Source organism: Rousettus aegyptiacus, unplaced genomic scaffold (assembly GCF_014176215.1).
Source record: "Rousettus aegyptiacus isolate mRouAeg1 unplaced genomic scaffold, mRouAeg1.p scaffold_m13_p_7, whole genome shotgun sequence".
Taxonomy (NCBI): domain Eukaryota; kingdom Metazoa; phylum Chordata; class Mammalia; order Chiroptera; family Pteropodidae; genus Rousettus; species Rousettus aegyptiacus.
In genome coordinates this window covers 86,187,976-86,205,900 of record NW_023416310.1, presented here as the reverse complement: position 1 = coordinate 86,205,900, position 17,925 = coordinate 86,187,976, and the positions used below count along the sequence as shown (strand labels likewise).

At 36.6% G+C, this 17,925-nt stretch overlaps 1 protein-coding gene and 2 pseudogenes across 1 annotated transcript in view; 1 reads left to right on the top strand and 2 right to left on the bottom strand.

Annotated features, from left to right (window-relative positions):
- SGCD (sarcoglycan delta) overlaps positions 1–17,925 on the top strand; it is an 811,202-nt gene that overhangs the window by 66,347 nt on the left and 726,930 nt on the right. The gene's annotated exons all lie outside the window — the stretch shown is intronic.
- LOC118605667 lies at positions 5,105–5,223 on the bottom strand (annotated as a pseudogene).
- LOC107521921 lies at positions 12,899–13,258 on the bottom strand (annotated as a pseudogene).

Genomic DNA, 17,925 nt, shown 5'->3' with positions numbered 1-17,925 from the left:
CAAAAATGCTCTTTCCTATTTGTCATTTAACTGATGCCAGATATGATAACCATATGTTCAAGTATGGCTTAGGTGGTCTATTTCACAGAACAAAAAATAATGTTGGGGTTGCAAAACTCACACCCAGTCCCATGCCTAGAAATTGGCAGACACTTAAAAAGTACTTGTTGACTAAACCTGGATTCTTATGAAGAGACATGTTCCTTAGAATAAATTGGACCAAGAAAGAGGTACTACTTCATGGTTTGTTATTCTGAATGTTGGTGCACTTTCAGCCTGACCTCACCATGATCATTTCTTCTTGAAGGCAGTAAGCATCTCAGACCATGTAAAACCAAATTAACCGCCATACATTTCTTCTTCTATGTTATTGTCAGTTCTTAATTTCCTCACAAAGTTTCCAGTTGCCAAAAACAGTTACCAAAAACAGCTGAATTCTGCCTTTAGCATGAACGTAGGGAAATTAAATTAATTAGAAGAGCAGTCTGTTTGAAACATAAGAAGTTCACTTCAATACCACAGACCAATGTTTCTCAACGTATCACCTTTGGACCATTTAAATAAGAAATAGATATGATGCTAATCATAAATGCAGATCCTCAGGTCCCACCAGACTCACATGCTCATGTGAGCATGCTTAGAAATATACATGCTTAGAAATATACTTAGAAATATACATTTTTAACTGGATTTCCCAGGATGTCTTCAATTGCATAAAGTTAAATTATTATTCCTATAATGTACCCCATACTGTGTTTTTAGTTGTGTAGCTATTCTGGGAAGAAACCATGTGTCACCACAATTATATTTTGTGTAAGAAAGTAATGCTTTCAATAGAAGCCCTAGAATGTAAAAGAATGAAACTGACTACTATCTGTCATCATATACAAAAATTAACTCAAAATGGGTCAAAGACCTAAATATAAGACCTAAAACAATAAACTGCATATAAGAAAACAGGATGGATCTTGGATTTAGAGAGGATTTTATGAATTTCACCTCAAATGCAAGGGAAGAAAAGCAAAAATACATGAATGGACTATATCAAACAAAAAGTCTTCTACACAGCAAAAGAAACAGTCAACAAAACAGACAGCCAGGTGAATGGGAGAAGATATTTGGAATGTTTGTTTTAGATTCCCATGATTCCTGTGTCTTAAGGCATCTTGATGTTAGATGCAGAGGTAACTGACGGTAAGAAAAAAATACATGAATACATGGAACTGGTTGTCGTCATTGCATCTAACAAGAAAAACAATGGTTCAGTCACAACGAGTATGTGGAAGGGAAGTGAGAAGAAGCTAGATAAGCACCTTGGGAGGTGTGGGCAGTGCAGGGTATGGGATGTTATGTGGCAAACTTGGAAGTTTTTATTTTATTCTGCGAGCACTGGCAAGCCACTGAAGGTGGAGCAGGGGAGTGAGATGATTAAAGCTTGTCTTCAAACAGTAAAGAAAGGCAAACTATCAAGTGGATTGCAATGGAGAGGGCGATATGTTTGAAACTGCAAGAGATTTTTGTTTGCAGGCTTGAAAAGGACAGGCCTGTGCATATCTGAATTCAACTGAGAGCAAAGGACTTGCTAGAGAACTAAAAACAAAACGCCACTTGATCAGAGAAACACCCTATGAGCAAGACCTAATCAAAGCCCTAAATTTCACCACTCCTTATTACACTCCCAGGTCACTGTTGGAGGACAGCCCTTTTATTCCAGATATGTTCTGTGTTGTTGAACTGGCATCCTGCATGAGATTCTTTTGAAGGCTTGTTGTTGATTCTGTAACCTCAGAACATTTGCTTATGATTTGATAGTTTTCCAGGGAGACTTCATTGGGTTCCTGCCTGGCTAGAATTTTGATTTGATTATGAAAAAGTTCATTGTCTGGTCATCTCTTAATAAGTTCCTTTGGATATCAGTTGCAATATAATTATATATATATATATGTATATAAAACATATAACATATAATTATATATTTTATATATAATTATATATATAATATATAATTATATACATATTATATACATATTATATACATATATAATATGTATATAATATATATAATATATATTATATATAATATGTATATAATTATATATAACATATATACATAATATATATAATTATATATATAATTGTACATATATATTTTTAAAATGACACTATAAACATTTAAGTAGTAAAACAGTAGTATCTGGAATCTTCTTGCTCCTATTTCCATTAAACAGCCCTTCGGTAACTCAAAATCTCTATTTTTTTGATGGAGAGATGGAGGAGAATTTATTCATTCTTTCACCTAACAAACACTGAACACTCAGGTGCTCCCTAAGAGGTTGGGTCCACAGGAACATTTCACAGAAACATTTACTGTGAAATGTGGAGGGACAGGTATCTCCATGGCTAATTAATGGCTACCATTGTTAGGATAAAAGCACAAATTATTCATCTGGCCTCTTAGACCCTATACTTTTTAGCCCCTCAGTAGTTTTCAACCACATCTTGCTCCTCTGTCTTTATATTAGACATGTCAGCCACGCTGCTCCTGTTTCTAATAGCACCTCGCACATGCCAAGATCCTCTCCAGCTCAGCGTTTTTCTGTTTGCTCTTTCTGCTTTCAGGAATGTCCGTTCATCTCTCATTTGTCCGACTAGCCTACACTCATTGTATACCATTCACCTTAAATTCTCTCTTCTTCAAGAATGCCTTCTTTGTCCTCTGAGGCAAGTTTTTCACCTCTTGCTATATATTCTCATTACTCCCTGTGTATTCCCTTTAGAACATTTATCAGCAATATAGAATTGATTTCACAATTATTGCTTAATTTTTATTTTCTACTCTAGACTCTAAGCTTCATGGGAGTAGGGATAGAGGCTGAGTCATTCATTGCGGTAATGTCAGCACACTGCTCAGCCCATAAATGGCATTCAGTACACATTGTTTGGATAGTTGAAAGAATAAATATAAGATGGTAAGTGCAGTAATTGAGTGTGTGTGTAACATAGGGAGGGCATACCAAACTTAATTTGGAAGGAACAAGAAAGGCCCTGATACTAATACTTTCTACTTACCACACAAAATAATGCCCGATATCTCTGCAAGATCCTAAATTATGTAAATCTTAATGAGAAGAAAATAAAAAGGTTTAGTCAGTGGAAATTTTCCTAGAGAGTACACAAAATAACCAATGATTATTTTTTATAGCATATCAATTTACTCATAATCCTTTCTGATATTAAGCAAACCTTCTAGTACCCAATTTAGTAACTTTAAGAAATTTCTGAGAGACTTTTTTAGCCTTAATTTTCTATTAGTACACCACTGTATGTTATTTATCTCATTTATTTTTGTTATTTTAAACATATCTGTGTTATTGCCCACAAGCTCAAATCATGTTATACCCAGACTATATATTTTAGACTTTCATGTTCTCTTCAAATTGATGACAGTCCATGTTGTTTTTATTTACCAAGTTTTGCTTGTGTGTTATACATCCTTTAAGATAGTTCATAGAGAAAATTATAATCTAAATTCATGAAGTTGAGACATTTTTGCCGCTCTCAACATAATGTTAGAATCCGAAGGATCAACCCAGATTATTAGTTGGGCAACATATGAAACTATATACGTGATGCATAGTGAAAACAAACTGAGCACATATTTTGAAGTCAGAAAATGTAGGGTTCATTCAGTTCATTGAGCAAATTTACTGAGTATCCCCTGGGTTAAAAAATTTGTACTAAGTTAAATTGAAAATGGTACAGGAACAAAAGAAGGCTTGGTCTCTTTGGAATTTGAAATTCATTTAGAAAGGTAAAATCACACAATCTAACAATTGAAGAATGCTCCAAACATGATGTATTAACTAATAGAAATAATTAGTTATCCAGTAGATAGTGAGTAAATGTCTGTGAGAATTACAGAAGGAGAGCTTCCTAGAGGAGATAAGTTCTGAGCAAAATGTTGAACATGTAAGAGGTTATGGATTTATAAGGAAAAGGCAGGCCTGTGACTTTTATTTGAATGAGTAAGTCATGTATAGGTCCCATTAAGCATGTTAGATTAGTTAATAAAGTAATAGTAGAAATACACTGGGAAATTATGTGGGTTTTTGTGCAAGTCGCTAATGTAAAAGTAGCTAGGGTAATAAAAATTACTAATTTTTAAGGTTTTGAGGATGTATACATTTAGAAAGTAATTCCCTTATTAGTCTGATGCCTGAATACAACTATTGTTTAACTGTTTTTGTTTTATGTATTTGCTCCCTAAATTTTCACTGAATATGTATATTTTATGTTGTTGCAATCATAGTGTATGTAGCATTTTGTGATTTGCATTCTCATTTAATTGAATGCCATAAACATTTTCTATATTTATATATAGTAGTTACAATAATTTTAACAGTATAAAATTCCATCCTGTTGATATGTTGCTATTTACTAAGTCATTGCTGTATTGTTGCATATTTAGATTACATTCTAGTTTTATTTTATTCTTAGTAATGCTTCAATAAATACTGCTATACATACACTATTTCCTTCCATTCAATTATTTTTAGAGTACATATTCACAAAAATAAATTTATTGCATCTAAAGGTTAGAACATTTTTATAGTTCTTGTTATTTGCCATTCTGATTCTTGAAGGATTCTGCCAATTTTACTCTGTATATGGGAACTGCTTTTCTCATATCTGTACCAACAATAGATGTAATTGTTAGAAATTTTTTGTTAATTTTATAGACTTAAAATAATACTTCATGATTAATTAGGACTGCTTCTTTGTGAGGATGATAATTGTCTTGATTTGTTGGCTTATTATTTGTGTTCTTACTCATATAAATTACTTAATCTTATCATTTGGCTTTTTAGTTTATGATCTCTCTTCTTTCCAAATATAAGAATTACTTAAAAGATGTCAGATTTTATATAAGGTCAGGAAAAATTATTAGTCGAAGGGCAAAACGAGAACTTTTTGTTCTTCCAAGATGAAGTCCTGAATGCATATGTTTTAGGCAAGGTAACCCTTGGTTAATTTCACAGATTGCAAGGACCTCGTCAGCTTACAATTCCTTATTTATTTTTTTATTATTATTATTTTATTTTTATACTTACAGCATTTGGTCTTCCTAGGTGGTCTCCCATCCAAGTACTAACCAGGCCTGACCCTCCTCAGCTTCCGAGATCAGACGGGATCGGGCTTGTTCAGGGTGGCATGGCTATAGACCTGAATATATTTGAATACATAAAAATAGATACATATACTACTTCCATGGTTAAAAAGGCAGGTTGTGGGTTCACTTTCTTGGACTCTTCACTCTTCTGGTTGCTAAAGCACCTCAGAAGAATTAAGCATTAACATTATTTTACAGTAGGAAATACACATATTTTAAAAAAAAGCCTGCGCTTGACATTCTCATTTTAACTTACAGTAAAGCAAAGTTGTTTTAGAATAGAGGCGATATAAAGAAAGTCTCACTGTAGAGTTTCTGAAGAATTAGGCATTCGGAATATATTTTTCCTTATTCAGTTCAGTAAATACTTTACAAAAAGAACATGTTGGTTACTGGGAGGGATATGAAAATGAACCAGGTTCTGATGTAGCCCTGAACAAGCTCTCAGTGTAGCAGGGGAGTAGGATACATACATAAATAGCAGCAAGTATGGAATTATGAGAAAATTCTCTAACTGGAGAACAAGTAAATTTTATTTACATGTAGAAGAGCAAGAAAATTACTTTATTGACTGGAGGAGCAAAGATTATCACAAAGTATTAAAACGATTCTAATAGAAAGAATTCAAAGTTGGAGAAGGGTATTTAGAGAAGAAAGAAAGAGGCAAGAGGCAGCTTATGGCAACAGGTGCGTTGAGGAGAGAGGGAAGGAATGGACAGAGTTCAGATTAGGCTGGATGTCTCTCAGGTGAGAGGGACGAGGCTGGAACTGTCAGGGGGACAGAGGGAGAGGTGTAGCTTTGGAATTTTGTAACTCTTTGCTTTGGGAATGGAGATACTTGAGGAAGAAATGTTCTTCTAGCCTGAACATTATAAAATCCCAAATATACTTTGAGAAACCTTAAAGACCCATTGTCTTAAAATTATCTATATCTATCTATGTATCTATGTATCTATGTGTCTGTGTATGTATGTATGTATGTATCTATCTATCTATCTTTCTATCTATCATCTACCTACCTACCTGCCTACCTACCTATCATTGATATATATAGCTGAAATTTTATCTTGAGAGTTTAATTTCTTTGCATTTCAGCTTTTCAATATTCAGTACTTTGCTCCCCAAATGGAAATAACCCAGTGGTAATGTGGCAAAGCAATTGGCTATTGTGAGTTCAGTAGGATTTGATTATGTTAACCTTTCACTTGACAGATGGAGGAGTAGGCATGTGTCATGTGAAAAGTGACTATTAGCAACAGGGAATAATAATGGTAATATAATAAAACATGTACATGGCTCTTGCATTGTGCTTCACCATGTATTAAAATCACTTAATCCTCACAATCATCCTACAAAATATGTACTATTATAATCCCCACTTCACAGATGAGGACACTAAGACGTAGAGACCTAATTACTTCCTTAAAAACACACAGCTCATTAGTGGCAGAGCCAGGATTTGAACCCAGGAAGTCTGACCGAGAGTCCATGTTTTTAACTACCACATGACACTTTTTCTTGAGGGTCTGTGGAGAGAAATGTTTGTATAACTGGATTCTGTTCATGGAAAGCACAAAGAGCTCAGGAGAGTCTCCATAGGAAATGGGTAGAAGAGTTTTGAAAGGGAAAATACAAATATACTAGTGGTACTCCTGTGAACTCAACATTTTCTCAGGAATGTAGCTATCAGGATTATAATTCTAACTAATCAAGACAATATAAGCCTTGTTCAAGGTCAGATGGTCACTAGGTAGTGTGGTGATCTTCTGTTAAGTGTATCAATCTTTAATATGTTGTGCCCCTGAGATGATGTTGCATATTAGCTATAATTCAATAAAAGAATAAAGTAAATGAAAAGAAGGGGAAAAAGACAATGTAAGCCTTTCCCTTACTTGAACTGTGTATTCAAACATAGAATTCTAGTCACATAACTGTAGCCTGCACTTATTTCACTTAGAAGAGTTTGCGAGTAGATGGATTTGGTTATTTTGAAAAAGATGAGAATGTCCAAGTGCTGTGGCTGTGAGAATGAGCGATATCACTTGGTTTTCCAATCCCTGGGTCATGTGTTTAGGGGCCAGTGCTTCTTTATGATTCCCTAGCACTGCTCGTTGAAAGGTCAAGCTGTAATCAAAGTCATAGTCTTTTGCCTGCTCCTTTTGAGAAGCATTTTGCCCACAAACCCCTTAGGAATATTGCTTTGCTTTTGTTTTCCTTAGGATTGGCTCTTTGGCCTATCACAGACAGGCAGTGATGGAAAGAAAGCTCTAGTCTTTAATATATAAAGGAGATTTGGTAATCAATTGAAATAATGTATTTAGATGTACTTTGTCACTTATAAACTGCCATATAGTTAAAAGGCTATAGTTATAATGGCCTTAGCATTGATACTTCAAGTGACCAATACTTGAGAGTGTCCTTCGTTAAAAGATGTCTAAGTGGTCAGGATCACCATTTTCAACCACAGACCAGGCTTCAGTTACTAGCTTCATTCTTAACATCTGTATGTCGTAGACAAAAAAGCCCCAGAGGCTTTTTTTGTAAAGCTTCCATGGCATAGTGCAGGCCATTTACTGAACCCAGTCCCCACAGGGAGTGCTTGATAAATCTGAGCTTTACTGGTGGTGGTAGTGATGGTATTAGAAGTTCTAAAGCAAAAGCCAGAGAAAGCAACAGCATAACTCTGAGTAAATTACCTAGCATATACCTGAAACCTAAATCTATCATTTTTAAGCAGAGAAAAAGGTACGAGGTAAATTTTAAGAAAACAAACATGTACCTTGAATCTTTAGAAGCTCATTCTCTTTAACCCAGTTTTTCTCACATCTAGGAATTTCCCCTAGGTTAATTGGCAAAGGCTTATATACAAAAAATAGTCACCAAAAGTTATTTTTAACGGTGACAATTAGAATGAAGAGTCTAAATTTCCAGCCATAGAAAGATGCTTTATTATGTTAGAATACAACTTTGATGTGATAGGAGACTTATTTTGTAGAATATAACAAAATTATGCTTTGAAAGAATGTATAATGATAAGGAACAGTATTTATTGTTTAAAAATTTCTTTTCAGAGAGAAGGCAAGATCATACAATGATTTTGTTACTATTAACTATATTAAATTTAATTAAATATGTAACAAATACATATTTTCAGTTAAAAATGGGGATGAAAATAATGGTAGTGCCTATCTTACAGAGATTTTTTTGAAGATTATATGATGATTAATACATGCCTGACATATAACACTAATTATTAGCTCTATCATCGCCTAAAGTTATTTTCTAAATTTCACTTAAATATCACCGTACATTAACCATCCTTTACTGAGAATCTGTTATGTTTCAGGCATTAAACAAGATACTGGGAATAGAGAAATGATTAAATAGGACCCCTGAGCACATGAAGCTCACATTCCAGTGAGGAGAGAGATATATCAATAAAGGAGCAGTGGACTTTGATCTAACTATTTAAATTCTAAAGTCAGCTCCTAAAGTGGCTCCTCTTTGAACAAATGAATTGTGAAAAGGTACCTTTCCTCCCACCCAAATCAGCTAACAGTAGGGCACGGGTTGGGTTTTGGCCCCCATCACCCTCTCAGCCTGGCATGTTTGTGCCGGGTTCAACCTGCTCAAGTTCACGCAGAGGCCTTGAAAATACCCTTGAAATGTCCTGAAATTGGCCATGAAGCAAAGTAAATAAGATTTGTTGTCTGTAACCCTGGACAGTGATTATTTTGCACAGTGAGGTTTGAGAAATACTGAACTAGATTAAGTGATGGAACAAAAGAAAAATCTATAGGCACTTGTCAGGATAATCCCTAGCACCAAGTGAGAGATGAGTGGAGAATTCTAAAATGTTTCTGCTCAGCTGTGGCATTTTCTCCATTGTGTTTTAATAATAAGTCTCTGTAACTTGAATGCACATTGATGTTTTTATTTATTTTTTTATGAGCATTGCATAAGATAATAAATAGGAAAGCATCTAGCACAGGGACTGGCATATATATAGTACATGCTGTCTACCTATTAATTGATTCACATCTCACCCTTGCTGGGTCATATCCACATACACATTATGTTTCGGAAAGTGATAGCAAAGTGCTTGCCACCTGCATCCTATCTTTCCTCAGTGAAGTCCTGCTAACTAACTCTGAGTAGTTATCACTCCCAAGTGCTTAGTCATCTGTCTCCTTTAGGGAATCAGCCCATAGCTTAATGGCATATGGTATGTATTATATCCACTGGGATATAATACATGTCAGCACAGCATTCTGGACAAAACAATAAGGGGCCCAGAGGACAGGTTGACTCATTTCTGGTAGTTAACTGCACATTCAGTCATTTGCTATTAATTAAAAAATGTAAGTGATGGCTGTGTAAACACTGACTTCAGTATTTAAAGCCAGAGAAGGAGAAAGCATCGCCTGGCTCTTTGCTGCTGTTAATATCACTATTACTGGTTTGCCCATGTCTCTCTTCTCCTGGGGTTCGGAACTCTTTAGCTGCACTGTCATATCTGATGTTCCTGTGCCAATCCCAGATTACCACACCAGGACAGCTGGAAACAGACTGAAAGAGAGAAACTCTTAGGGGGAAGGAAATCATTAGCCTGTCATGAGTCACCAGGTCCTGATGAAAACTCTGGTGAGAAGGGCTTACGCGGCAGTGGAATGCCAGTATTAACCTTAGCTATTCCCACTCTGCTAAACTTGCCTAGAAGCATTTGAACACTCACCTGAGACAGGCATCTCCTCTTCAAGAAATGACACCTATCTGTAAAAAGAATAATGAATGATTTGAAGATCAATTTTTCAATATGAACTATAGTCCTACATAGTAATTAAATTATGTGCAGTGGTGAGCAAGGCCGTCTGGTTCACATCTGAACATTTCAGTTGACAAGTTGCTTCAACTCTTTGTCTTTCTGTTTCTTCATCTGTAAAATGGGGACTATAATAACACCTACCTCCTAGGTTTTATTTATTTATTTATTGTTAAGACAATATTCTAACACTAAAGACAATCTGGCAAAGGCTAAACTCTCAATAAATGTGTGATGCTATTATTATTGTCATTATTATGATGACAGATAAAAGTTTACAGGTATTGATGGGTGTAATCATTAAATCTATTATTAAAATCTTTATATTACTAAATACTTCAGGAAATACTGATTTCTAAGAGGCAAATTGCTTATAGGGAAAATGATTTTATTTTATATGTACTATATTTACTTGTTCAAATTTTATTTCAGTTTTTAAAACTTATAATGATTTGTCATAAAATTTACCATTTATAGAATATCTTCACGTGCATTACTCTCTCCAAGTCCCATTAGAATGGTGAAACCGAGGCCCTGGGAAATTATGTTATTTAATATAGGATCTCTGAACTCGTGAGCGGTTGACCTGAACCCACATCTCCAGGCCCCACATTCATCACTCCGTTACACCAAATGGAGGGAAGCCCAACATGGTGAGAGTGTACAGGCTTTGAATCTTTGTTAGGATCTTAATTTGAATTGCAGTATTATTGCTTACTAGGTCATGGTTGAGAAATTGTCTGATATCACTAAGCCTCCATCTCCTTATCTGTAAAAGTTAGAGGACAATACTTTCTCTAAACTTGCTGTACAGATTTAAAACCAGCCACAGGTAGGAAAGGTGCTAGCCCAGATCTAGGTCCATGGCTGTGGCTCAGTTAAAGGCAGTTTCTTCTTCATTTCTTCAGCAATGATAATAAACCTGGCAACTGCCAAATTGATTTTTTTTTTTTAACCAAGTGAGTACTTCATCAGTGAAAGCCTGTGTCTGAGTTTGATTTCAGTTGCACCAAGATCTCCTGTAATCCACATGATTTCATTCCCAGATACTCAAGATGATTAATGCACTTCTGTGAAAAGAGAGGAGACAAGGAGGGAAATGAAGGTAGTGAAGAGTGGAGAAAGAAAGCCAATCTCCTCCAGACTTAGAGAACTTGTAGAATTCATTAGCAGCTGAGCAGCATGGGAAGGTTCCCTAACAATGACTTCATCTCTTTTCTCCAGTGAACTAGGTGTTCCAGACATAAAAATAGAGGCAAGGTGAGAACATGTGCTCAGTGGGTAAATGGCGCACTGAGTTCCTCCGTCCTGGTGATGTTTTCTAATTTATTCAAGAGTTAATGTTTTGATTGTGAAGCAACTGCCTGGTTCTAGGGGGTCTTTGTATTAGACTGTGTGCTCCTAGTGCTTCATTAACATATGGTGCTCAGATTTTAAGGTAAAATGATGGAAAAAGCAGGAGAATGTTAAAGTTGCTAGAAACATGTGAGAGAGGGGGAAGAATGTTGCCTGTTCCTACAGTGGGAGTTATTTTGTGTATTGATATCTCTATCTCTAACATCTCTCTATCATCTATCATGAATCCATCATATATGTGTATATCAGTTCAGGATCAAGTAACGTTTCTCAGACACATGGCTTTTTAAACACAGTGAATTTTAAAGGATGCTCCATGGATAAGGTGAACCTTATTACTGAAATGTACCCCAAACCTGCCTATTGCTCAAGTGCAATGCCACCACTCCATGCCAACCACCTTTTGTTTCTCATCTGGATAATTGCATTGGGCCACCAGCTGGGCTCCCAGTGGCCACTCTTAGCATCATAATAATTTTCTACCCAGCAGTTAGAATGATTTTTCAAAAACATAATTCAGATCTTCTCTACTTTAGAATCGTCCAATGGCTTCCTATTTTACTTTTTACACTTGTAATAAAAATCTAAGTATACTGGCATGGTCTACAAGATCGGACAGAATCTGACTCTTTTATTGCTCTGATTTCTCTCTTACTATTTCCATCTTAATCCACTCATTCCACTTGCATTTAACTTTCTCTCTGATCCTACAATTGGCCACACTTCCTTCTTCCTCATATCTTTGCATTTGCTGTTTTCTCTGCCTAAATAGATCCTTTTTGGCATACACCTCTCAGTCCAAATGTCACCAGTTGTAATAGATCTTCCCTTCTTCCCGGCATAAGGAACTTTATCTGAAGAACCCTAAGCGAAGTTATGTTGTTCATTTATACACTCACTTGTTTATTATTTGCCTCTCCCTTAACTACATTGCAGTCTCTATGAGAGCAAAAACAATGTTTATTTTTTCCTGTCGACATACTTAATATTTAAAAGATACTCAAGAATCTTTGATGAATGAATGAATGAAGGAATGACTACATCAAGACTGCAGGCCCCATGGATGAATGAGTGAACAAATGAATGAATGAATAATCAGACAGCAGGATCCTCAGGTCAGGAACTAGGCCTTGTCTTTGTTTCCTGTTATACTGCTTTGCATATAGGTACTTAGTCAATATCTGTTAAATTGGATCCAACCAAAATACTTATTTTCCTGTTCTATGAGAAAAAGTATTCCTTATGTAAGTTGAAATTTAAAAGTATACTCTGATAACATCACCCATGATGCTTTCCCAGGCTTTGGAGTCAGAAAGACCTACTGTATCAATTAAGAATTGTATTTAGCTGCTAGTAACAGGAACCAGAAACATCATTATATTTAAACCCTAAGAGATTATTTTTTCATATAAAAAGAGTGGCAATTCCAAGGTCATTAGTGATCCAGGTCCTGGTATCTTGGAGTGCATGACTTAGAGTAACTTTGTGTTCTTTTTTTCTTTTCTTTTTCTTTTTTAACAACTGATAGTCAATTTATTAAAAAGGCCAATTTAAGCATTTGCAATGGTGACTTCAACCAGGACTCCTGGCTCAATACTGTGGAAGTACTCTGCTTATCAATCTCAGAAGGACTGTGCAAGTCAATGAGTCACTTGTGGATCCTCATCTGAAAATGATCCCAAGTCTTAGAACCTTCCCCACAGGGAGTTTTTCTTGTAGTGATTCTCCCAGTCTTGGAAGACACCTGAACCTGTCCTCTCACTTTGAGATTCTTGTCCTTTGCACCTCTGATCGAGTCAGCACACACCTTCTCCAAAAGATTTTACATTGTGGCTGGTCAGAGTAATTCCGATTTGGTGAATCGCCACCTCCAGTTCCATGGGTGTTTCTCCCGTATCTTTAAAAGCCATGGCTGTGGTGCGGCTTCCTGATTGACTTGTACCTCTGTGAGAGCAAACAGCGGTGAGTCGGGAGCAACAGCGAGCAGAATAAAGCTCAGCTGAAGCTGCTACCGCGTCTTCCTCCAAGAGACTCCATGTTCTAACATAGCGGCTGGAGCTCCTTCAGCCCTCACATCTACAAACCAGACAGACACTGTGTCAGCTGATGTCCCTTCCATGTGTACCATCTAGAACCTTCTGTTTGCATTTCCCTGGCTCTCTGTAGCTAAAAGGGAAGGTGGATAATATGAGATAATCTTTGAGCTAGGCACATGTCCTCCCTGAATAATTCTTAATAATGGGCTGTATTACTAAGAAAGAGAGACTGGGTAATGAGTATGTAGATACTTAGCAGCTTCTGCCACATCTGGATTTACCACATCCGGGCTTAGTGACTTCGTGTGGGTTCATTTCTCTGTGCTTATTCCTAAATCCACACTATGGTTATGAAACAAAAATAATTGTAAGGGCTGCCTTTATATTGGGTTCTGCTATTCGTGTGATATATACATTGTGGTCACAATTATTCTGCAAGGAGGTATTATTCTCATTTAGATGAGAAGAGTGAGGCTTAGCTAGCGGAGATAAGGCCAAAATTTAAACTCAGAGTGGTTTGACTGAACACCCATTCTTTTCATTACACTTTGCTTTCTTCCTCTCTGGCTATAAAGATTAAATGAGAAATTTCATATAAACTGCCTGACATGTAATTTTTTTTTTGAAATTAACCAAAGCAATACGTCTGTAATAAAAATATTTTTGAATTTTTCACAATAACAATATGTCCATGGTATATGCTATGTATAGGAAATGTTTTATGTCATCTCTAAGCCACATGAATCTGATGAACAACTCCTCACCTTTTCCAGCTCCCTACCAACCCCCAACTTCTGCTGTTCAAAATTAACTATAAACTTAAAACTAACTCTAAACTTAAACCTAAGCCTAACCCTAACCCTAACTCTAACCTTAATCTTACACCTAAATTTAACCCTAATCATAACCCTAACCCAAAACATAATCCTAAATGTAACCCTAACCCTAATCTTAACTGTAAACTTAACCCTAAGTTTTAGCCTAACCTCGAACCTAACCCTAAACAAACAAATGAACACACAAACTTCTGGTGTCAAGAGCGCTCCCTTCCAGGAAGCGCTGTTAGTCTTACACAAACCACTTCTGTTATGTCTTTTTTGTTGTTCTCTTCCCAGTGGGGAGCTCAAAGACATGGCCACTGTTCTTCAAATGTCACTTGAAAGCAACAGTCATGTCATTTCTCACTCTTTTCTCTGTCAAGGTAATTTGGATGTGAAAAAGGTCTCCTTTGAATTGTTCAGATGAAAATTCTCTGTTACTGAGGGCAAGATGAGCTATACACCTTCTTTGCATTGGCAATGAACTGTCCCTGGAGCTCATGTCTCTGTGAGCCTGTAGCCTAGCAAATTGTTCTCACATTGTTCTGTTCAAGGGGTCAATTTTTCATAAAACCCATGAAGTTTAAAAATATCTCCTTTTCTGAAACCTACTACAGGGATTATTCTCCCTAATAATGTCTTGTAAGTGGCTGCTGTTGATTCTCACAAGTAGCACTAGACTTTTCTCTTGTGCCTTTATAAGAGATTTTTTCCCCCCAAGACATATTGAACTCCTTTGCAGAGAGCGATAGCTCTATTTATTTCCAGAGAAGAATAAATAAGAAAAAAGCAGGGAGAATATTCACATGCTCCGGCCTTGAAGAAGGCTGCTCAGAGCTGAATTTGGGACACCTGGTTTGGTAAGATAACTCATAGTCTGTTTGAGAGTCCACTTTGGAGAAAATTGCAGAGAAGATCAAGCATCCATAGTAACTATTACTTTACTTTTTAATTGATCATTATGTTCTTTTTTTAAAAAACTTCATTGGTTTGGAAAAAAAAAATGTGGATGCTGCGTAATCTTAGAAGGTATAATTTCAGACAGGAGTAGTAGAAGATTGAGTGGGAGAAGCTATGGAATGAAGTCTCAGGTTGTATTACTGATTCGGAATGATACAAATCATAATTAAAAGGAGCACTTACCCGAGGCTTCCAGTGCCTGACATTGTACTAAGATCTTTAAATATATCCTCTCTCTTAGTTCTCCAAATACCCAAAATAACGATGATGACAGTGACATCATTTCTATTCATAGGTGAGGGAATGGAGGCCCAGTGGCTTGATATTTCCCCCCAAGTCACTCCATTAGCAAGTGGTTGAGATCGTTTTTAGATATACCGTTCTCCACCAGGGAATTGCAGTGTATGAATCTGCTAGAGCTGTGGTAATGAAATGCCAGAGACTGGTCTGCTTAAAAAATAGGGATTTATTTTCTCACAGTTAGGGAGGGAGGCTGGGAGTCTAAGGTCAAGGTGCTGACGGGGTGAGTTTCTCCTGAGACCTCTCCATGCATGGAGGTGGCCACCCTCTTGCTGTGTCCTCACATGCTCTTCCCTCTGTGCCTCTGCACTCTGGTGTCTCTTCCTTATTTTTATAAGAACACCAATTCTATTGGATTAGGGCCTCACCGTTGTGACCTCATTCAATCTTAGTTACATCCTTTACATGTTGGAGCTTTAACATAAACATTGAGGTGGATTGGACACAATTTAGTCCATAGCTAGAGCCAATATACTTAACTAGCCCACTCAGCTTTCTATGATGTTAAGATTTTGATCATATTCATTATAACTTCTCTGGCCCTAAGTCTTTCATTGATTAAAAGAAAAAGAGTTTCGTTTTATTTTTTGAAAAGCTTTATTGAGGTAATATTGATATACAATAAAAACTGTACTGATTGTTTAGTTTTAAAAGACTTCTCCCACTCTAAAAACTTGAGTATGAAATAGATATTCTATAATTCAATAACAAATTTAGTCATTATTGGTATACAATTAAAATGGGGTCATGCTAATGCTGCCTCCTGTGTAGATTCGGGAGTACTGGGACTTTCTCTGGGGCTACGTCAGTACTTCACTCTGTAATTACCAGTGGTGTTATTGACAATGTTTTTTTCAAACACAAAGAATGCAACTTTTCTTCTCATTTCTTTATGACTTTACCCAACAAACAAATATCGCTTATTTGATGTATGCCAGGCATTTTTTTTTTCAGGCTTTAATTTATTGAATGCTTGGTATATGTGAGACACCCTCTGAAGACTGCATTCATTATGTCTGATTTAGTCTTTCAATAACCATATGAGGTTGTACAGATGGGAAAATTTAACCTTTCTATGGTTAAAAAATTTTGTCTGAGGTCAGTCAACTGGAAAGGATAGAGCTGGTATTTGAACTTCAGGTCTGTCCGATTCCAAAGCCTGGGTTCTTAGTCCATAAGCCACTAAGATGAACTGTTACTTGTGATCCTGAAAGACTCTCTTATGCCTTCATCTGCTTTTGGGGTTTCGATTTTTGTTCCCATTGATTGCCTCTCCTTGGTATCTGTCTTTTCTCCCTTACTTTCTCCTAGTTCATTTCATCTTGTACAATGCACACAATATGAAAGAAAGAGATCGGCCTCTGTTTTTACTCTCAAGTGTAATTGCATTGCCTCTTCTTTTTTTTTCTTACCCTTTTACCAATTAAATAGCGGTGGCAAATGTAGATATTGTCAGACCGACAGGAGACAACAGACTGAGAAGTGCACTTGCCTATTGAAAGATGCTTTCCTTTTTCACTGATCTGACATTACTTGGACTTTTGTATGTCATTGCTTTGTGCCTTTCATTGTTTTTAAATCCAGTTTACAATTAGAGCTTGCAAATTGAATTGCTTTCTCTGAGGAGACACAGTTTCTCTATTTGGCAAGTACCACTCCCCACCTCCTGTCTTGCTCTGTGGAAATTAACATGGTTGATTTTGTTTCCTGGTACTGCAAACTGGCCTGATCAGTAGAATCATGATTGTACTTAGTAATTGCTTCCACCGAGTCTGTAGGGAGAATGGATATGAGTGGTGCTCGGCCTGATGTGGAGAATGGAAGCTCTCTTGGGAAGTACATGGGAGCTTAAGGCAACGAGTTTGGGGATTAAAGTGAGCTGTGTCCCTCTTTACTAGCACTCAGAGTCATGTGGTGTTTACAGAAGCCATCAAGGGCCCTACTGTTGGAACTGTCCACTTTGGAATCAGGATAAATTCGAAGACTTGGTTATTTGTTATAGCTTCCAGATGCCGCAAAGGGAACCATATTAACTCCGAATATTCTAGCTTAACATCTGATGATCATTATTAGTGAAAAACTTAATATTTGGTCTTCAATACTTCAGTTCCATGTTTCATCTCAAAAAATTTGAATTAATTTTAGTTCTACAAATGAAACAGGATTAGTTTCACACTGAGAGACCCAGGGTGCCAAATGAGAGCCATTGTAGCTATCTGGGTGGTAAGTTTCAGGTCACTGGAAGTTTCGAGGGACTCAGATCTAGATGACCTCTAACATCCTTTCTGTTCCTGAGATGCACGAACCACCTCCACTCCCAGCCTCACTTCTCAGTGCTTCCCATTAGGAAGCACCCTACATCTCTGTAATATTTACTAACCTGGTTGCCCCTCAACTCCTCAGTCTCTTTTATGTTTTTATGCCTTTGTATCTCTTTTCCCCTATTTCTGGAAAACTTTCCTT